General features: G+C 33.1%; 1 long non-coding RNA gene across 1 annotated transcript in view; it reads left to right on the forward strand.

Moving 5' to 3' along the window:
• Window positions 1-22,171, forward strand: part of LOC129226436 (uncharacterized) — a 96,773-nt gene extending 74,602 nt beyond the window's left edge. Inside the window, exons 4-5 of the long non-coding RNA XR_008580785.1 lie at window positions 17,687-17,757; window positions 21,911-22,171. This is a non-coding gene — a long non-coding RNA (uncharacterized LOC129226436). The remainder of the gene's footprint in view (window positions 1-17,686; window positions 17,758-21,910) is intronic.
• The last annotated feature ends 1,235 nt before the right edge of the window (window positions 22,172-23,406 follow it).

Here is a 23,406-nt window from a genome sequence, read left to right on the forward strand (position 1 = left end):
GAAAAATCAAAGGAACGCCAAAAACAGTCAAATGAAAGCAATAAGCAATCGTGATTGCTCAAAAAAAGGGGGGGGGGGTCCCCGAAATTGAAACTGTCAAGCTTATGAAAATATGATGACGTTTCACATTCAGGAGCGCCCCGATAGGAGGTCACAGTGATCTCCCAAAAAATTCCTTATTCGGCAAATGCTGCTGACGATTTGACAAATTTGGGGATAATATTGCAATATAGATATTTTTTTTCAGTTTTTAAAATTGTTTTTTAATGATGCCTAACGTTTCTTCTCATTAGATGTTATGTACGTATGTATGATATGCGTGTACGCTCGTGTTTTATCATTCGGTAAAATTATAATTTTTGTCTTCCCAAAAATTGCGCCTCCGTTTATATTATATAATCTTGTACATCGGGTTCATGGCTCAAGTGCTGTCCTTTGGGCAGGTTATTAAACGATTCACATAAGACCAAGTCGAACCTCCATATATCGAACTTCCACATATCGAAATTTTCTATGTATCGAAATCTCAGCAAATTTCTATGCTCATTATATTGAAAAATTGTTCCTATATATCGAAAAAATCTCTATATATCGAAAGTTTTTTCGAGACATTCGTAGATTTTTTTTCTACTTTAGACTGTTTTTCTCATCGAAAATGAAGGTTAGAGGAGAAAATTATGTTCACTGAGGGTTGCTATAGAACTCATAAGGAATCTGGGGTTGAAGGGTGTCAAGATAAGTCGTTGTTTCGTTCTTTCGTCTTAAATTCCCTCAAGTTTATTTCAAATCTTAGTTGTAACCAGTAACACTGTAAAATCAGTTACAAGTTATCTCTTTTGTCTGTTGATTATCATTCCTAGTCTTCTTAGCTTCAGTAAAAATCATTCAAGTTAAGTAGATTGATTTTTTACTTTTCTCTCGATCACATTTTCAAAACGAAAAGCACCTAACGTTTCGATCAAGTTGAATTGCGAAAATTATGAAGGTGTATGTTGACGTAAAAATGTAATTTCTGTTAATTTTTAAGTCATTAACTTTCATTTAATCCGATGCTCGTATAAATTATAAATTGGGTTTCATGCACGAAATTAGCTTTTATTTTAATGTCTTAAGATACTTTTATGATAAAATAAGACCGTTTCCATACATCGAAATTTCTATATATCGAATTTCTTTCCGGCAATTTGTTACTTCGATACATGGAGGTCCGACTGTATTTACAATACGCATATTTGAAGAATTTCCTCTGTTATTACGTCCTCTCACTTGTGTTCTTACCACTTCTCACTGTTCATTAGTAAATTGTAAGTGGATTACATTGCAAAGAGTTCAGAGTTTCCGTTTTTAAAAACTGCCCGTTTGAAAAAAGATATCACGTTAAAAAAATTTTTGAAGTCTCTTTTTCGTTCTTCGGTATTTAATTTATCATGTTTTCTTTATTTAAAATCACTCAGCCTTTTTCGCTCGTAACTCATTTTCATTTACCTTAGGGACTTAATATTAACAGAAAACAGTTTTTAAATAATGTGAAAAAGAAAATAAACGTCAATTCTCAAGAAACCACGGCGGTCATTCCAAGCTCGTCAGCTTGCGTGGTCGAGATTCTCGCTCACGTGATCGGTTGTGACGTAGAAATGTCACAAAGTAGTATTCCAATCTACTCGAATCTAGCCGCAAGCTAAGATTGAAACTTTGTTTTCAGGATTTTGTTTAAATTTAGATAGCATTCTATTACTGTTATTTTCGTTTAAGGAAGTCCCTTTTGTCAACTGAAAAAATCAGAAAAGAAAAAGTCCACACATTTTAAGAAATATGTTAAAAATCTTAAAGTGGGGTGGAATGGGTATAATATTAGGTTAAATTACATAGGCTGTGGAATTAATATTTTTTCTCATTAAAAGTTTTTCTCTGAAGTAAGTTGTTCTTTTAGCATACTTTACGGTACTCATTGGTTTATCAAAGATATTTTTACTTAATCAAAGAGAAAATATTTCATAAGGAAAATGTTTTATTTTAACTTTGTTCCAAAAAAAAAAAAAAGGTAGCATTTTCCACTTTTTTTTTTTTTTTTTTTTTTTGAAGGTAGAAATTTGCTGCCAAAAAAAAAATAATAATAATAATAATAAACAATTATGTTTCAACACAAGTTTTATTTTAAAGTACATTGCTCATTCTTTATGTACTAAAATTTTCGAGACAATTTTACAGTTTGTACATTTTCAAAAAGGCAAGTAATCTTGACAATTTCACTTTGCCCCACATTCCCTTACATAAAAATTGGTATACGAGGGCAACTTTAGATGCAGATTACAAATCTGAGATTTAAGTCGCAGGTTGGCATTTGAAATTAGCTCGTTATCCACAGTTCACGCACCAAGGTTAAAAGAATAACTATTATTTACTCTTTATTACGCATTAAAACCTCATGGTGATACCATAATTTAAACAACTACTATATTTGGATTGTTTTGAAATTAAATTGCCTTTTTTTTTTAGTTTCTTTACAATATAGCAGTTGTTAGACCTTGAAAACTCCCAAAGGAACACGTACTGATAAATACGTAAGTTTCTGATAAAGTACCAGGATAACATTTGCATTTGCGACAAACACTGCCTATTACAAAGTATTTCAACGAGAGCTATTAAAAAGAAAAGAAAAAAAAAAGTTTCTTTGTCGATATGTTAAAGGAAGGCCATTTGGTGTTCAATCCCCCCCCCCTTCTTGTTTTCTAATCTCAAAAATGAGACAATAGGCTATAGGTAGGCTTGCCAGATTTCAGAAATATTCAACCGGGACACCAGAATGCCCCCCCCCCTTCCACGTCGCTTGAATTCAAAGGGGTGTGCACCCCTTACTGAATTTTAGAGCGTTTTATAGGGCAGTTTATTATCAATGCTTTGAACTCATGGTTACTAATTATGAACCTAAAACAGGGGTAATAAAAAGAAGTTCCGTCTAGAACTAAACGAGCCTACTTTCCCGTATACCCATACTACTTTTCAGTACCTGATCAATATTCTCAAAAATAGCTAAAATCGCAAATTGTTTCAAACATATTTTTTTAATAGCTGATTTCTAGGAATAAAATATTCCTTACTCATCTAAAAAAATTAGATGCGTAAAAAAAATAAAATTAAAAAAAAAAAAAAACGAACAAATAAAATAGCAGCACCTTTTAAACAAAGCAGCTAATACACTTTTTTCCATTAAAAATAATTCTTTAACAGATTTCAAAACGAAAAAATAATAATTAAAATTAATAAGCTCATTAAAATAAAAACATCATATCAAAAAAAAATCGTTTCTTTTTCAACTGTTGCCAAAAATATTTTTTTAAATGAATTAATGCACTTACCAAAATAAATAAAAACAATAAAATGTCAACTTAAAGAAATACTTTTCATTGTCAAAAAAAAAATAAAAAAAAATCGTCTGCGTATATCGTTATGTAGAAACATAAATGACTTCGAGTTTATTCGCCGAAAACTGAATACCTAAATTAAAACTTTAGCGTGAAAATAAAAACAAGTCATATCAACAATAATTATTTCACAATTAAAACCATAGCTGCGGAGTCAATCTCATTTTGGGATAAAGGAGTAGGAGTGGAGTCCGATTAATTGTCGGGCACAGGAGTCGGAGTCGGAGTCAGGTGCCCCTAAATTCTCGGAGTCGGAGTCTGGAGTTCGGTGTCAAGAGCTATTTCCAACAAAATTTGTTTGAAGTAAATCCGCCTTCAAGTACGGAATCTACATTGACTTTCAGTTACCCCGTAGGTGCTAATGTTAAGGGGTTTGAATTGTTCAAAATTGAACGGAAAATTGTTCAAATCAAAAAGATATTTTATAAACAAGTTTTTCATCAAAAGCATTTTCCTACATAGTTTGTTTGACGCAAATTCGCCTCACAGTTCGGAATTGCCTTGAATTTCCCCGTAGGCGCTAATGTTAAGTTTTTTTGAACTGTTCAAAATTGAACAAAAAATAGTTCAAATCAAAAAGTGAAATATGGGAATGAGGTGTCCTCGCCGAGATCCTTCGAACAAAAAAAAGTTGGTTCGAATCGGACTATTCATTCAAAAGTTATTAGGGGGGGACAGACAGACAGACCGACAGACAGACAGACCGACCGACAGACAGACCGACAGACATTTTTCCCCATCTAAATACCCTACTTTCCAATTTTTAATTTTTCGATATTTCTTTAATTATTTTATTTATTTTTGACTTTTTTTTGTTTTTCGGGATATTTTTAAGATGCATTAAGTCTTCTTTCATGCTTTTTTCTTCTTTTTCTGATTTTTACTGGGAAAGTAGGTTAAAAAATGACAAGCGGATATAATTTGGACATTTCACACATCCGGAATGATGTAAATATTTACAATTTATTTCAGTTACAAAATAAACTTTGAATGAGGAATAAAACATTGAGCAATATTTCGATATACCTTTCAACTTGTAGGGCTTTTTAAGTCTTTTTCGTTTTAAATCTTGTTGTAAAACTCTTCACAAGCTAATCCGGTGTTAATTTTACAATTCAATGACACAAATGGCACAGTAATTATCTTAAATAATCCTTTACGGTTAACTATTTTTAGACCTTTTAATCATTTGTAATCAAATTTACCTTTTTCCGGGGCGTGAAGTAATCCGGTCGGGACACCGAGATTTTGTTTAAAAACCGGGACTGTTCCGGTCAACGCGGGACGTCTGGCAAGCCTAACTATCTTATATCTTTAAACGAGCAATTCTTGTGGGTATATATGTATTTCTTATCTCGGAAACGGCTCTAACGATTTAGATGAAATTTTGGATTTAATTGTAGTTTTGCATTCTAAGTTCATCTACATCAGTGTTTTTTCTGTAAAAACGCGATTTTTTTTACGAAAAATAGTTTTTTAATGTAAAGTCAAATTGAGTTAAGCCTTGAAGTAAACTGTGAGTTGACGCATCAGGCAGACGATTTGCAATCATAACAATGAAAATTTGTCTCTTCTCGCTTTAAAATTTTATACTTGCTTAGGGTTGCCAGGCTTGGCCGATATTGGCCACTTTGGCTAATTTCAAACACACTTGGCTGAAAACAAATTCAAAAGCATTATGTAAGTTAATGTAAGGCATTTTCTTTTTTAAGTGAAACTTTTGCTTGACTATCCTATTTTACTTTATTTTATTTGTTTATTTTCTTTTTACACTTCAAATAGTTTAACATGTTTTTTAAATCACGCATCTAAATTTTATTTCGAAGAAGTGTATGTCTTGAGATTGTTTATGTTTTGTTAAGATAGTTGTTATCATTTGTTGGAATGGTTTGTGGATCATCAGTTTTGATGGATGCAGTCGTGCTGTATGTAGCATTTTCTGGCGTAAAAACTAAAAGTACTTATTCACAAAGAAAATCTCGATTGGGATAAAATCGTGAAACGCATCATAGTATGAAAGGAAGTATTCGGTTAAAAACCGATTTCGCCATAGCAAAATTAAGGTCAAAATATTTTAATTACTGACAAGAAAATTGTATAGTGGAAACAAACGTAACAGATAGTTGAAAGCAAAATGTTGATTTAATTACATTCAGAATCTTCTTTGTTTGGTACTTTAGTGTTATAAGAAGGTCAAGTACATAATATTCCGTTAACGTGAAACTTTTCTAGTATATTTGGAAAAGTATTGAACCTTAAAAAAACACAATTTGACAAAAAAGAATTCTTTTAAAGCCGAGCGAATCTTGGTTGTCCAGGTACTAGATGACTTAAAGTTTGTGAAACATTGGATAAATAGTCGTAAAATGTCAAAGACCCGAAGGCACTCCCATGAAATTTGAAACAAACTCAATAGAATTTCAAAGCTCTATCCGTCGAAAATCAGAGATTTTTTAAAATGCGTTTCACTTAGTTTTTCCTTACAGAAATTAATTTAACTTTCTTTGTGTGGAATCTGTATTTTTCAGAAGGGCATTCAGTTTTCCCAAGTTAATTACTGTGTAATAGTCCGACAGAGAGTACATACAGTATTACAAATACTTTGAATTTTTCTTTTATGTCCAGAAAGCAATGAGAGTTAATTTTTTAAAAAAATCGTTAAGTTTAATTACATATTGTAGCGTTCTGTACTGTATTCTATGTTACGTACAAACGTATTGTACAACCACTTTATTTGATTAAATGACATACAACTATTTTACTAAACGGTATTTTCTTGGTTATTTTCGAAATTCCAAACTACCTGTGGGTCCCCTCTAGTTCGAATCTTTTAAGTTCTACTTTGTATGTAAATGGTTTATTTTCTGACTAAACGTAATTTAGTTTTTATACATAAATTTCCAGCTCAAAAATTAAACCCACACAACCATATTATCAAGTTGAATATGTTCAATTGCTGATAGTAACCAAGATTTGCAAAGAAAATCCGAAAAAATTGTGTTAACAATTATCTTTACTAATAATTAATGCTGAAAGTCTCTCTATCCGAATCTCTCTTTGTCTGTCAGGATCTCCGTGACGCGCATAGCGCCTAGACCGTTCGGCCGAATTTCATGACATTTGGCACAGAGTTAGTTTGTAGCATGGGGATGTGCACCTCGAAGCGATTTTTCAAAAATTCGATATGGTTCTTTTTCTATTCCAATTTTAAGAGTAAAATTATGATACGATGGACGAGTAAATTACGAAATTATCATAACGTGGAACCGTAACATGGGCACAAGCCAATTGACGAGATACGAAATTATCGTAAGGTGGAACCGTAACATGGGTACAAGCCAATTGGCGAGAAAATTCACCATACATTATTTGTAAATATACAGGCGAACCAAAAGACCTTTTAATTTTTCTATTACGGGCAAAGCCGTGCGGGTACCACTAGTAAACAATAAATTTAGCAGTTATATACTCTCTTATTGAGGAATTGTCTTGTGAAATTGAAAATGATAACTCTACAATTAGCAGTAATATACTGTCACTTAATGGAATTAACAATAATGAACAAAAATTAGGAGTAATATACTGTTTTATTAAGCTATGGCTCTGTGAAATTAAGAGTGATAAACAAAAATTAGCCGTAATACAATCTTATTAAGGAAGTGTCCTGTCACATTAACAGCTATATACAGTAAAATTATCAGTAATATACTGTTTTATTAAGGAATCGTTTTGTGAAATTACCAATGATAAAATAAAATTAACAGTAATCTACTGTAAAATCGACTGTAATTGATCATAAACGTAGTAGTATAAACTACTGTAGTATAAACTACTTATACAGTAGAATTAACAGTAGTAAACCATAAATTTAACAGTAATTAATAATTTTTATGCAAAAGATTTTTTCCCTATCATTGTCTCTTTTCATAGCCGAAATCACCGTTTTTCTATCTGAAAAACTATATCGAAAAGTAAAGCATATTTTGTATCTTCGTATTGGCATTTAAAGTGGATTTCTCGAAGACAAAAAAAAAATAATAATTTGAATTTTGAAAACTGGAATTCAAATTATGTTTTTCGCAATCATGAGTGCGTGTGTCTGTGTGTGTAGGCATGAGTGTGTGGGTACGAGTATATGTGTAGCTGTATATGTGTGTGTTGGTCTGTATGTGTGTGTTTTGGTGTGTATGTATGCGTGTGTGTTGGTGTGTATGCGTGTGTGCTGGTGTGTATGTGTGTGTTGGTGTGTATGTGTGTGTTGGTGTGTATGTGTGTGTTCGTGTGTGTGTGTGTGTGTAGGATATGGACGCCGCAACCTCGAGACAGTTTTCGCTAGAGGAGCAGCGTCGTGAGGCCGGAAGTGAGGAATGACATATTGCATGTACATTAGCTTTTAGAAGTTTATTTTACAGTGATAGATTCAATTATCATTTTTGCGAAGTTCCCAGTGTATTTATTTAGCTAGTTTTTGCTATAGCTTTTGGCATGAATGAAAATTTTGAAAACATGGCTATCAGAAAAATCAAGAAATATAAAATTAATTTCAATTATAATCAGTGCATTTGAGTTCATTAAATTTCTTCTAGTTTTCTCAACAATTCATCGATTTAAAAAAAATTTCTCAAAGTGTCAAAATCGACTTTTTTCGAAGTTAATTGAAAGTTTTTATTCTACCTTAAATCAAATTGGGTGGGGCCGGTTAGAGTTCAAAACTTATTGGTAGGTGTAATGAATTCGTTCGGGTGTTCTTGGCAAAATTAATTCTAATGAAAGAATAATTTTTCAGCTATTCTTGAAAATTTTCAATAACTACAATAATATTTAATTTAGTCTCAGCTCCATATATCTGTCTCACCTCTATGAATAACAAAGGTAACGGAGGTGAGATTTAGGGAGGTGAGATAATTAATAGTGCACATTGGGCAAATATATGAACTAATGTTAATGGCACTTTTACATCATGTATATGTTGCTACATATGTAAACTTCTAAAGTAGAATAAGTAAATAAAATATTTTTTATTTATCTGTTGCCAGCGGTAATGGAGTGTTGTATCTCAAACAGCCAAGTAGGCTTTCTTCAATTTATATCAGCAAACTAATGGGAGACCTAAAGCGTATGATAAATTTCTCCCCCAAAACTCACAAAATGGCTTAATTTACTTAGTTTTAAAACACTCATTAACTAGAAATGCCCTCTATAAATTAATTTATAAAACAGAACTTAGTGGTAAAGGAGTTGAGAATTTCTTGAACAAAAACGTCATTAGAATAAAAAATACATTTGTATAAAGGTATTTTATTTACTGTAATACTTTTTTTATTTAGTAAAATTTACGTAAAAAGAAATTCATAGTTCTAACTTTTTAGCATTTCATTTATTTCACATTGAAAGACAAAAGTGATAAAACTTATGGATGGGTACAAGTCACGGAGGTGAGATTTCACATATGTACCTTAAAATTCAAATTGAGATAATGTAAAAAAAAATGTTAAATTCGTAAGTAGATCTTATGTACTGTAAATATTAATAATTTAAAAAAAAACATGGAAATAAACAAAGCAATTTTCTTTAAAAGGTGCTGGGACTAAAATTGGCCCATTTTTGAAAATAATCCTTATGCACTTTTTTACAAATAGATTGCGTTCGGAAGAAAAAGAGGCAAAAAAAAAAAAATAAATGAATAAAATAAAATAAATAAATAAAATAAATAAATAAATAAAAACTCCCTTTTTATGTCATAAATCTTTTGTACCCATTGTCGTACTACCTGGGCAGTTGTACCAAAGCATTAATACCCCCCCCCCCCTTTTGTTTTCTTTAGACGGTTTTTACACTTTATTTCAAGAAAGTGTTCCGAAAAAATAAATATTGAGTAATAAATTTTATTATTTGTTATCATTCTTTTTTTGAACAATCACGATTGCTTATTGCTTTCATTTGACAGTTTTGATGTCCTATGATTTTATTTTCCCCCCGCCACCCTCTACAGCATCACCGTCGACCGGCTTCTCACGATGCTGCTCCTATAGCGAAAACCGTCTCCAGGTTGCATCCATATCCTACACACACACGCATACATACACAACTACATACACATGCACAACTGCATACACATACACACACACAAACATATACACACACATACACCTACACACAAACACAAGCACATACACAAACACATACACACAAACACATACTCACAACTACCCACACACTCATGCCTGCACACAGACACAAACACATGCCTACACACACATACACAAACACACAGACACCCTACACACAAACACTCATACCCCCACACACAAACACACACGCCTACATACACACACACAAGATTGCGAAAAACATAATTTGTATTCAAGATGACAAAATTCAAACAATCATTATTTTTTTAATTTTTTTTTTTTAAATTAAGGAATAATCAAGCGGAAGAAAAAGCACACAATTTTAGAATAATTATAAGTACATGATCTCTGATTTTCTTTCCTAGATCTTGGCAATTTTTTAAACTCAATCATGGATTTGACGAAGACTCTCATGTCCCAACAGCTTACAAATTTTAAAGTTAAAAAAAAAAAAAAAAAAAAAAAACCCGGCTAGGAAAGGTGGGGAGGGAGACTGCCTAAGAAAAGCGAAACTTATAGTAAGGGACGTTTAGTGGAGTACCTTCCCACAGAAAAGGGTTTGTTCACCCCTTTCTCGAATTTAACAAAAAATCGCTGACGTAACGCAGTGGTTAGTGAAAAAAAATCAATATGCATCCGCAAGTGGGGCATTGTGAAGGGGGAACGAGCAGGGGGACGCGGGAAGGTGACGTCAAATCACAAAAGACATGACAGTTGGGCCCTGGATTCAAAGGCTTGGGGACGTAGGGTGAATGACTGCAAGGGGACGATTGGAGTGGGAATGGGATTTTTTACTTTCCTTTCTGGAGTTTTTGGAGTTTCCAAAGACTTGGCTTATTGGGACTCATTTTGCTCTTAAGATTTGGAAAACGAGAGATTTTTACTTCTACAGTCGACTCCCGCTGCAACGCGATCCGACTTACGCGAAATGGCTATAACGCGAATTTTGCACGAGTAACGAATTTTAGAGCTAATGCGAATTGTTCGCCCACAACATGAATTTTTTTAGAAGGAAGTATCAGCTTCGTTATTGGCTACTAAATATTGATTTCGTGAATGTTATTACGTCCCTTTGAGCATCACTAACAGCCAAAGTTCCCACGCCAAACTGGTCTAGTGCATCAAATAACCATTATGGCACCTTAGTGTCACCTTCATCTAAAGTTTGAAAATGTGAAGAAAAAGAAAGTTTCTGATAAAAAATTTAAAAAGGCTAAGATTCTCGATATGCTTGAACAATTACAAAACGTCGAAGGTAGCGCGACAATAAGTATGAGTGAATCTTCCATATGTACAGTTAAAAGTCAAAACAAAAAGATGTCCGTAAAAGTTTAAAACTTAGTTTCAATATTGAAGCTTGCAGAGCAGTTTAGCAAAGTGAAAACTGTAATGGTTAAGGAATGCTTTAGAGCAGTTTGAGGGGTCTTTATAAGTGCCTAAAAGTATTTGGTATGCTTTAAAAAATTAGTATGCATATATTTTTCCACAACGCGAAATTTCAACTTACGCGAGGAGTCTTGAAACGCATCCCTCGCGTAAGTCAGGACTCGACTGTATTTGGAAACAGTTATGGGAAGAAAGATGAAATTGTGCCACAGAAAATTTTCAACAGGCCAACTATGTCGTTGCCTAGGGCTCCCGTTTTTAGGGGTCCCCTAGTGGAAAAATTGACCTAGTCAATGACTAAAATTGTAAAGTTTGACTACAGAGGGGGGGAGGGGGACTGAAAACTCTTTAGCCTCGGACCTCCTAATGTCTTAATCGGCCCTGACTGCAGACTGTGCTTTGAACCATTGCGAATGTGTTTGCAAAATTTCATATTTTTTACTTAAAATAGAAGGTGGAAAAAAACCTTCCAAGAAGACCCAGTACAGCATTCTGTTGACATGGTTATAAACTCTATTTTTTTCTCTTTAACTATGGACTACTGCAGTTATTTTGAATTACTAGTCAGGGCCTAAGTCAAGGGGGAGGAGGTAATTGCATAGGGGACCGAGCTGTAGAGGACCCAGACTAGTTTAATAGCGAAATAGATTTGATGAAATTTCATCGAAATAGATTGAAAAACAGATATTGCTTATTTTTATTTTTAGACATTTATGGACATTCTCGTCGTGGAATAGATGTAGAAAATTTTTTCATTGTCGAAATAGCAAATGATAAATTTAGGTCAGAGGGCCCCGTCATTATAAATGCATAGGGCTTTTCTATCATAGGCCCTATTTCCTGTAATTTACTAGGGAAGTTTTCGATTTTTCAATTTTATTTTTATATGATAGAGTAACATGTATGAACATCATAGGTGAAAAAAATTTTGCGATACGATAAGTAGTTTTTTTAAAATTAATATTTAAAGTTCAAGCGCTTGTGACGTCAAATGGCATAGGAAATGACGTCATGCGCTCTTTTGATAGGGGAGAAGCCGAAGGTCACGCATTCGACTTCGAAGACGAAACGTAAAAGGCTTATCTCCTCGCATTTAACTCCTCGCGTTTCTGGAACATTAAACCTCTCATCCTCTCGGAAATTTTCAAATATCATCATTGATGTTACATGAGGAAGATTATTTAGATTGTGCTTTAACGAATCCGGTCTCCATAGTGTGTTCAAAAGGATTATTGAATTTCTAAAAGATATAAATATCAGCGCGCTCAAAATGTCCCTAGCGAAAACAAGGGATCTTCGGCGGAAGGCTGCCCATTCGCGCCCTATGACGTAGGCTCGTGACGTTTCAGAAGAGCGCACTTTTGCGCGTGGATTTTTAAAAATTCATTAAAAATCAACCACGGTGTTTTAAAATTCGGCGATGGTGAATTTTTTGGTTTTGAGGGTCAATTAACAATATCCAATAGCCAAAATATGAACATTTAGTAGGTTGCAACTTCCCTATTATTATATAGCCTGTAAAAACTACATCACTAAAAATCCGTAGCTTCCTATAGGAGTTAGAGTTTTGTTAAATAGTTTTTATTATTGAGCAATCACGATTGCTTATTGTTCTCACTTGACCGTTTTTGGCGTCCGTGCCTTTTTCAGCTTGGACCAGGCCTGCAGCACCACCGTCCACCGGCGGCGGCGCGGCTGGTCCTGAGCACTGTCCCCCGAAATCCACTTTTGCTGGGCGGTGGCGTCCATGTCACACACACACGAACGCCTGCACACACAGACGAACGCCTACACACACACACGAACGCCTACACAGACACACACACGAACGCCTACACACACACACACACACACACGAACACCTACACGCACACGCACGTACACAACACTCACTCACACACATGCATACATACACTTACGCACCCACGCACCCACACACATGCGCCTACACAAACACACACGCTCGTGATTGCGAAAAACATAATTTGAATTCAAGATGCCAAAAATTCAAATTAATTATTATTTTTTTTTATTAAGGTGGGTGCGCTAAATAGTCTTGCCATGTAGATCAGCAAGACTATTCCCGTTTTTTTGATGCAGTTTTAAAATATTTTTATGTTAACAATAAAGAATTTTTTTTTCTCGGCTTGGCAAGATTTTTTGACGTTTTCTTTCTTGTCTTCAAACCTGCGTGAGATAATCCTTGCACAGAGTTGACTTTATTGGGGAGTGGGCTCCCTTGTTCTTGCTAAGGTCGTTCTGGTTTGATAAAACTGCTGAAAAACATAATAGAAACTAAAATTTTTACATGGAATAATTTTTTCGCATTTTTTTATAAGTCATCAGCTGAATGTGCAAAAGTTGGAGCAATTGAATCATAAATGAACAAGATATTAGGACTTGAAACTTTGGTGCCCTTATTTGATGCACTTTTCCTTATAAAAGAAAGAAAAACTTATAAAGTATTGCACAGTAACCCAAAATTAAGAAATTGCTTGCATTATCATATTCTTTGATTTTCAGAGTTAATTTTATTTTGACTGGAATAGACTGCATGTGTTGCTACATTGTTTAAATATTACAAGATATATAGCGCAAAAAGCAGAGTAAATATTTGACAATTTATCTTTGCCCTGCTATTTCACTTTATATACTTCATTCTTATATAATGCTGTATACCGCCTATTCTATTATTTTTGATTGTTTCGACAGCAATTAAAAAATGGAATCGGCATTAGGACCAGGGTTGCCAGACGTCCAAGATTTCAAGGGACAGTCCCGTATTTTGAAAAATTGTCCCGCGTCCCGGGGAACTTACATACGGGACGGCTAAAGTCCCGTATTCTAGTTCAAGTGGTAACAATATTTTGCAGAACGAGACATTATTTTAAGGGAAAAAGTAAAATAAAACAAAAAAAAAAAAAAAATGAAATAATGATCAATAAGAAAACTATGTGGCAGCAAACGCAAAAATTGTTTTCGTTTTGATTTGGTTTGTATGTTTTTGTTTCGTAGCAGACCATTAGAGGCCGAATAGTTGCTTCTTCTTTGCTCATTGACTAATATTGGAAATATATCTCTGCGCATGCGTCATCATTCGCAATGACGATTTTTTATGCTTTGATAGGTGACATTTTGTGAGGTTTAATGCTTTGTTGAGAATAAATTTACAACGATGTCTCAAAAGTTATCTCTAAAGTTACTCTATCCTCCTCTCCCCCCTTTTCACACCTAGAAGCCTGTCCCGTATTTACTGTTCTTAAATCTGGCAACCCTGATTAGGACAGAGAAAGTAACTTAAGAAATAATTGTTTACTAATAAAAGTTTAAACTCGTAAAAAAAAGTAAATCTAAGAAAGCAAACTTATCTCTCTGTCTCTCTCTCTCTCTCTCTCTCTTTTTTTTTTTTTTTTTTTTTGGCTAAGCATTCTACTGTGGTGAGCTAGGCAAATGTCTTGTATTTTAACATGTAATTAATAAATATTAGTAATAAAAATTATGAAATAATGATTTATAAAAAACACTCTAAAGTAAAAAGGTTTCTTTAACAAATGCATTTTAATATTTTGATCATGTATTCTCTTCAGGGTTGGCCGGATTGGACCCAATTGGGTTGGGCCCAATGGTTTTTTTTTTGAAAAAACCCAATTTAAAAAACCCATTATTTAGCCCACTTTTGGGTTTTTTCTGAGAAATTTAAAAAAAACTAATTAATTTAAATACTTTCACAATTTAAACTTCTTTTTTATTTGTTATTACCACAAACAATGGACATAAAAAATAAATTTTGAACTTTAATAGTATTTCTTAACTCTTGACAACATTAAAAAGATACTTCAAAGATTTTAAATAAATATATTTAACTTTTTTTCCTTAACTGGTCAGTAAATAACTCAAATTATCTTGACTAAGTCCCGTCACGTCTGATTTTCTCAATATTTGTAAATTGTACAGAGGAAACTACTATAGCTAAAAGGCTTTCATGTGAATTATTTTCTGCAAACCAATACGTCACAAATCTCGAATAAACAAGGTATATTTTTTAGAAATTAACAGGTTTTACAAACGATCGGACAGAAAACAGAATAGGATGTACAGTATTTTCATTACCTTACGACAAAAAAATTTAATATTTCTCACTCTATACACATAAATAGAAAAACAGGCAATGTAAAATTCAAAGAAATGTCTTGAATAAGTTGGAATTTAGTAAAAAAGGGATTTAAACTACTTGAGATTCTACAGTAGTTTTACATGACAAAATGAAATACAATAAAGTAAAATGCAAAAAAAAAAAAAAAAAAAATGTAATTAAAAACGAACAAACGAACAATAGATTTTATCACTCGAGAAGTAACTTTGCCCTAACTGTTGGCAATCATGGAAACTAAAAAATCTGAAACTTCACCATTCTTGGGTTTCATCGTCTTTTTTACTTTTCTTCAGAAAACGCTGAATTTTCCAGCTTTTTTTACCCCAAAACAATTTTTGTGTTTTGTCCATTATACCTAAGCTACAATATGCTACAAGCACCCCACATTTTACCTAAAAAAAGACAAAAAAAACCCCACAATTCTTTTTAAAAAACCCAGTTTTAGTTGGGTTTTTTTTTTGGGTTTTATTTTAAAAACCCAAAAGACCCTGGGTCCATAGGCTTTTTTAAAAACACCCGGGTTTTTACCAACCCTGATTCTCTTAGAGAAAAAAATAATAAGGAAGTAAAAGTGTGCAATAATTTTGAAGGCGAGGCTCTGTAAGTGGTTCCTCTGTATAAATTCAGTTAGAAATGTTTCATATTTAACGATAACTCCTGCGTGGAGATCTAAGAATGTATTAAACAGACTACAATTATACATCCTTTCGTATTTTGTTTACTTCAGAAATTGGTGAGTTTACTTGAAAGAAGGAGTTCTTTTTCCTAATTTTTAAAAGTTGTTTCAAAACTTGAATGACTAATTAAACTGTCAATTAGTAAATTAGTATGTACATAAGAGTTTAAAAAACCCAATAGTGTAAGGAACGAACTTACAGCATTATACTGTGTGAGTATTTTATAACAATTTTATTGTTTTGCATACTTAGTGGATTTCGTCAATTTAAATGATATAAATTATAAAATATGAATGCTAATTAAACGAAGTCTGCAAATGGTTGCATACATGCTTTTTGGACTTCTACCAAGTACTTTCAATTTTTCAGTACAAAAGAAGTAAAGTTATGGATGAGAGTGGCTGTTTTCAATTGTGATTTGATCCATAAGTTCATTTTCGATTGAAAAAAGTCCATGTAAGCCCCGTAACAGGTTTCAACCATTACTTATAGCAGAATTTGCATTCAGCCGTTATTTTCATCATTAACATTGTTTTTATCTTTCATATTTTCAGTAAGAAGGTATTTTTTTTTTATTTCAGCTTTCGACACTAACATTGTAAGAATTGCAAAATTGTAATTTGATTTAAATATTGAATGTTTTGTTTTAAAATACTGGAATGATATTTATTTCAAAAACTTAGTTGTATTTTTCTCATTATGAAATTTTTAAAAGAGAAAAGTTAATTTGAATTTTGACCTCTTGAATTCAAATTACGTTTTTCGCATTCACGAGTGTGTGTGGGGGGGATGTGTGTTTGTGTGTAGGGGGTATGTGTAGGTGTGTGTAGGCATGTGTGTTTGTGTCTGTGTGCAGGTATAGGTGTGTGGGTAATTGTGTGTATGACTGTGGTGGAATGTGTATGCGTGTGTAGGCATATGTGTTTGTGTCTGTGTGCAGGCATGAATGTATGGGTAGTTGTATGCAGGTGTGTGTGTATGTGTAAGTGTCTGTATGTATGCGTGTGTATGTGTAAGTGTCAGTATGTATACGTATGTGTGTGTATATGTTTGAGTGTGTGTATGTGTTTATGTGTGTGTATGTGTTTGTGTGTGTGTATGTCTTTGTGTGTGTGTGTATGTGTTTGAGTGTGTGTATGTGTTTGAGTGTGTGTATGTGTGAGTGCAAGTGTGTGTATGTGTGAGTGCAAGTGTATGTATGTGTGTGTATGTGTTTGTGTGTGTGTGTGTAGGTGCGTGTATGTATGCGTGTAAGTGTAGGATATTGACGCAACCTGGAGACGGTTTTCGCTAGAGGAGCAGCATCGTGAGGCCGGTCGACGCGACGGTGGTGCTGGCAGAGGGTGCTGGTGGGAAAATAAAATCATAGGACATCAAAACAGTCAAATGAAAGCAATAAGCAATCGTGATTGTTCAAAAAAAATTCCACATTCATCAATTTCTCTCGTTTTATAAACATTTATATTTCGATCTTTAGCCTGAGAAAGATAAAATCTAAGAAAATATTAACTTGTGATAGCAAATATTGTGAGATTTATGCCAAATTATCTAGAGATATTGAAATTTAGTACATGTCACATGTTACAAAAACTAGACGATTTCCTTAAATCAATTCAAAATAACTTATGGGAAAGAACTAAAGGTTCTTTGCTCATAAAAATTAAGATTGACGATAAGAAAAATGGTGAAATAGGCAATGTCCTGGATTTCACCTTAATATGTTAAGAAAACAAGGACTATTATTACAAGTGCCACGAAGATATACATACTTTTATAAGTATGAGGAAGTATTGTTTTACAATTCCTTTGTAAATACTTTTATTTAATTACTGCAAATTCAATTTTATTACCTATTACTGCTTTTGTTAACATAAGTATTACTATTGTTATTTAGAAACCCATTAATTTTATTTCCAGATCTCAAAAATTTTGCCCTACATCTAGTTTCGGTTTGGTCTAGCAAAATGTGCATCTAAATCAAGTAACAAGTAAGTTAATTCACGTTCATTTTTACAAACAATTATTTTAAACAACAGAATATTACTAATCTTACTAAATCTTTCATCTTACTATTGCGATAAACTCCCCCCCCCCCTCCCGTAAGCAATTTAAATGTGCATTGAATAGATTTTTTGATGTAGGTAGTATAAAAGTATTTGTCGTACCAAATCATAGATACGTCGTACCAAATCAAAATATCAGACGCGTGTGTTAAGGCTATAATGAATCCATTTTTGCAAAATGTGTGAGCTACATTTTGCATTAAAAAAGAGGTTCCTTAAAACCCGCTAACAAGCAGGATTTTTTCCCTTTTTTTTTTCAAATTTACTTGTTTCAAGTTTTTGTTTATATTTTTACCTTCCCTCCAAAAGTTTTAAATTTATTTTCGTAAGATGTGCTAAAAGGCTGAGATTTTCGCAGTCAATAATCATAGCATTATTGTTATTGTTATTATTATTATTATTATTTTAATTTTGCTTTCTTGGATGTTCTACCTCTATATGTTTCCTTGATCGTTACCTAAGGTTCTCCCTTTTGCCAGCTAGAAGGCGCTATTAATACTGTTTAGAAACCTTAGATGGGTCTATGTTAGGGTGTGTCTTATAATGCACTTTTTAAAAAAGTTTTGAATTTCTTAAGGGGCACCCCTTAAATTGCTTCCTTTTGATGAAAAAATACACACATAAAAATTTCATAGAATTTGAACATAATTTAGGGGGTGCTACCAGTGACTAAAATTACTGTCATTGTGAAAAAAAATAGTGTAAAAATAAGCTCCCCAATATATCTTGTCATATTTTTAATCAACATGAAATTAGGTTGGTTGGGTTTAAAATAACACAAATACCTATTTCTTATATATACAAGAAAATAATAAGCATTTCATGGTTGTCATTTTATGCAATAATGTCAAAAAAGCATTCGAAAGTTCGGTAATGCTATTCATATCACAGGTTTACATATTCGGTCTGGAATATTGTGATTTTTCTCTTTGTTCCTTCCATGTGACAATACAAACTTTTCACTGATTGCTACTTATTATCCAGACTAAAAAAAATAATTAAAAAAAAATAAAAAGAGAGAGAGTTGTCAAATTTTGCAGCAGTGGTAGCACCCTCTAAACTTTATTCAGTTTTTAATTTTCAGCTATGATGATTTTTTTTTCCATCCAAAGGAACAAAATGAGAGATTGCCTCATGAAAAAATAACATTTTTAAAAATAAGACGCACCCTAGTCTATGTATTAAAAATCATGCAAGTTATGCTGCTTTCTTTACCACTTTTTTATGATAATTTCAAAAAAGTAGGAAAAAAAATACCGGCTCATTAAAAAATTAAATATTTTTGCAAAAATTCCGATGATAATAAACAAAACTTTTTTTATCAAGTATTCTGGATTAATTTTTGTTACATCATTTTCAGTCATCATTAAATTTTCTCAATAAAATATTTTTTAGGCTGCAAACTCAAACAATCTGATAACAGAAATGCAAGGGGCGCTATCCATGAAACAAATTCTAACAGTAATTTCCGCGCAAAGCGATGTTAATTTTACTGGACAACAAACTAAACTGCCTTTCAGTATCATATGTATGGAATGGACTGCGGACAAACCCAAAGGCTATTTTTAATTAAACCAAGCTACGAATTCAAAACTAAGCCTTCGAAACGTTTAGCCGTTTAGTACTCGCTTAGCAAAGAGACAAAGAGAAATACATGCGGGGAAATTGTTTCTACCTCTAGACGGCGCTGCAGGCGTGTAAACGATATTTTCATTCGGGAGAGACAGAGGCACGATGAAGAAGGGAATAAAAAAGATTTCTTTTTTTTTAATTTATTCCACCCTGGGATTATTTCTTGGAAAATGAAAAAATGCAAGACGATAAAAGATAAAAATTATTAGCTGCGTTCCACTGCGCTAGACCACGCCTTTTATTTAAATGCTGGCGCATTTGATTGGATCTCTGGTTATTGATCTGTTCAAATTATGTTCCAAAAGACAGTGGAAGCGTTCCGCATGGAGTGCTCTTCGCATGGAGGACTCGCGGAATGTTTTCATCGAACAAAAACGCGGGATATATTATGAAAGGCAGCCTCTTTTTTGTATTCGAACGTGATTCGTTGGAAAAAATATTAGAGATAGAATATCAACTCCTTTTTCTTTTGTATGTGGAGGCATCTGTCTCGGAGTCCAGCGAATTTTAATTTGCATCACGTTTCGGGTATTAAAGTCTCTTTTCTAACATTTATGGCGAAAGAAACTATATGCATATAAATTATTCCGCGAAATTATTTATTTAATGCGAAACTATGAATAGAACTAGCTTGGTAACATTATTAAAAATGGATCTCGGACTCTTTTCTGCATTTAATAATTGTCATTTTATGTATTGATTATTTTCTGGAAGCGGGGAGGAGTCGTATGATTACAAACGAAGGTCATTTACGATTCTTCAAAATGGAAAAATATGGTTGTTCGCTCTCAGTTTTAGTTGCTAGTAATAAAAATTCGTACATTAAAGTTTTGACCCTTAATTAAAGTGCCAGCAGAGAAAACGTCTTAGGAGTCACACACACACTATCCACAGATAACTGTCAGACCCCTACTCTGTGCATGTGGTATCCTTTCTCTGTTCAATGAAAAATTAGTTCAAAAACCCACCGATAGGTATCGCTGTGTACAGAAAAATATTGAATGTGTTTAATTGTAAAATAATTTTGAAAAAATCAACATAAATACTATTCAAAATGGCCCCCGTCACTTGCAACAGTGTTGTTTTATCGAAGAATCATATTGTCGCTCGCTGATCAGAGTCTGTTGGAGTTTGGATAACTTGAGGGAAAATACTTCCCTTTAAATTGAGCAGAGTTTCTGGTTCGGATGGGGAACACATTGAACAATTTTCATTTTGATTTTTTTTTCAACAATTATTTAACATTTATGACACAACCCATGTTTTTCTGCTCATTTCGCCACCTGTCAGTGGCTTTTTGAAAAACTGAAAATTTTAATTCAGTAATTGTCAAGTACATGATTTGTATTATGTGCTGTTCAAATTTTATCTTTTTTGGAACAATAGAACGCATTCTTGAGCATTCTTTATTGGGCAACTTACTAATCCTGTATATAGATAGATAGAAGTAGGCATAGATACATAGAGATGAATAGATATTGATAGACTAATGCAGATATAGTCATAGATAAATACAAATAGACAGATTTATAAATAGTGGAAGAAGAAGCGTATAATAATTGTATTTTTTGTTAAACAAAATTTTTGATTGGCGTTCTACTGTTAGAATTTTTGTTTCTTCAAGGAAATATTTACTACTTCTCTATCCCACCTTCACTCTGCCTCTGCACTTTTCTTATAAATCTAAAAAATATACATAATATACTCTTTCAGAAAGTACTTAACGTAAAAAAATATATTTATGAGAATCCGAGAATTTTTTTAGAGTTTACTTCCTTGTTTAATTTTTGTAGTTTTTATAATTATTATCATTTTTGTCATTATTATTATTATTATTATTATTATTATTATTATTATTATTATTATTATTATTATTATTATTATTATTATTACTATTATAATTTTTATTACTATTATTATTGAGCAATCACGATTGCTTATTGCTTTCATTTGACTGTTTTTGGCGTCCTATCATTTTATTTTCCCACCGCCACCCTCCGCACCATCACCGTCGACCGGCTCCTCACGATGCTGCTCCTATAGCGAAAGTCGTCTCTAGGTTGCATCCATGTCCTACACACACGCCCATACATACACAACTATACACACACACGCACACACACACACATACACATACACACATGCACAAACACATACACACACGCATACATACAGACACCTACACATACACACACACATACACACAACTACCCACACATTCATGCCTGCACACAGACACAAACACATATGCCTACACACACATACATTTGAATTCAAGACGTCAAAATTCAAATTAATTATTATTATTATTATTATTATTATTACTTTTGTTGTTGTTGTAGCTGGTGGTAGTGACTGTACTATTGCTGCTGCTGTTGTTGTTATTAACACTCTATTTTATTTTAATTCAATTTTATTTATTTATTTGTTTTATCTTCTGTTGCAGGGTGGAATATCCGTAGTTTATCCCGAAAAGGAAAGAACAAAAGCAGAAATGCATAATAGGCCACTGGGAGTTACTGACGGTATGAAAACTGCCTTATGTAGGAAAGCGCCATCTTTTTGAAAGCATATTTTCGTCAATGAAAAGAGCTGTATCTGTAAACATCTTCAACTCATCTCATTCAAGTCTATCAATTAGTCATTGATGTGCACTCGACAAAGAATAAAAGTTTTGAAAACAAATTCTGAAAGTGTATAACCATAAAATAAATTAATGAGGAAAAGTATCGTCGTTCAGTTTGATTTGAGGACATTTTTTGTCTTTTTTTTTCAAGCATTAAATTTTATTCGTTTCCGTCAAATTCCAGTGAAAAGGGTTTGTATTCTTAAAAGTTTATTTTTTCGTTTCTTCTACTCTTTGTATAGAATATAAAATTTTAGTAACGCTGTAATTTCAATTTTTAATATTAGTTTCATATTATCATATTATGAATCGTTGTGTTTTTTTTTTTTTTTTGAGCAATCACGATTGCTTATTGCTTTCATTTGACTGTTTTTGACATTCCTTTGATTTTTCCCACCAGCATCCTCCGCAGCATCATCGTCGACCGGGTCCTCACGATGCTGCACCTCTAGCGAAAACAGTCTCCAGGTCTCGTGAATATCCTACACTTACACGCATACATACACGCACCTACACATATATACACCTACACACATACATACACCTACACACATAGACAAACACATACTTACACGCATACATACACGCACCTACACATATATACACCTACACACATACATACACCTACACACATAGACAAACACATACACACACACACACCTACACACTCACATACACACAACTACCCACACACTTATGCCTGCACACAGACACAAACACACATGCATACACATACACAACCCCCCCCCCCCCACACACAAACACACACGCTTACATATACACACACAATCGTGATTGCGAAAAACATAATTTGAATTCAAGATGACAAAATTCAAATTAATTTTTTTTTCTTTGTTCATTTCGTTCTGTGTATACCCTGACTCAATAGTTATTTCACCGCAGCAATTTCTTTAAAAACGGTATAAATATCGTCAATTGCAAAAGAAAAAAAAGGAAATTTCTTGACTTGATACAATTATACAGATAGTGCAAGATAGACAGGAAAATTGTACAACACAAAGAGAGAAATGACATCTCACGGTTAGAGTGGAGAATTTTCTTTTCTTTTTGTATCTACGAAATTATTTTAAAAATATTAAATATATGCATTCTAAATGGTTTTTGCAGAAAAACTAATTTTTACTGAAAATGTTGTGTTTATCAATAAAATATTGGATAGCTGTTCCCTTTTCATGAATAACACAAAATCCGAGAATTTCGAACAAAATCCCAAGAACCCAAGGTCTTTTTTGGAAACTCAAGAATTGGGGGGGGGGGGAAACCCTACGCCTGGAAGCCCTGGTCTTTACATGTAT

This window comes from Uloborus diversus, chromosome 7 (assembly GCF_026930045.1).
Source record: "Uloborus diversus isolate 005 chromosome 7, Udiv.v.3.1, whole genome shotgun sequence".
NCBI lineage: Eukaryota > Metazoa > Arthropoda > Arachnida > Araneae > Uloboridae > Uloborus > Uloborus diversus.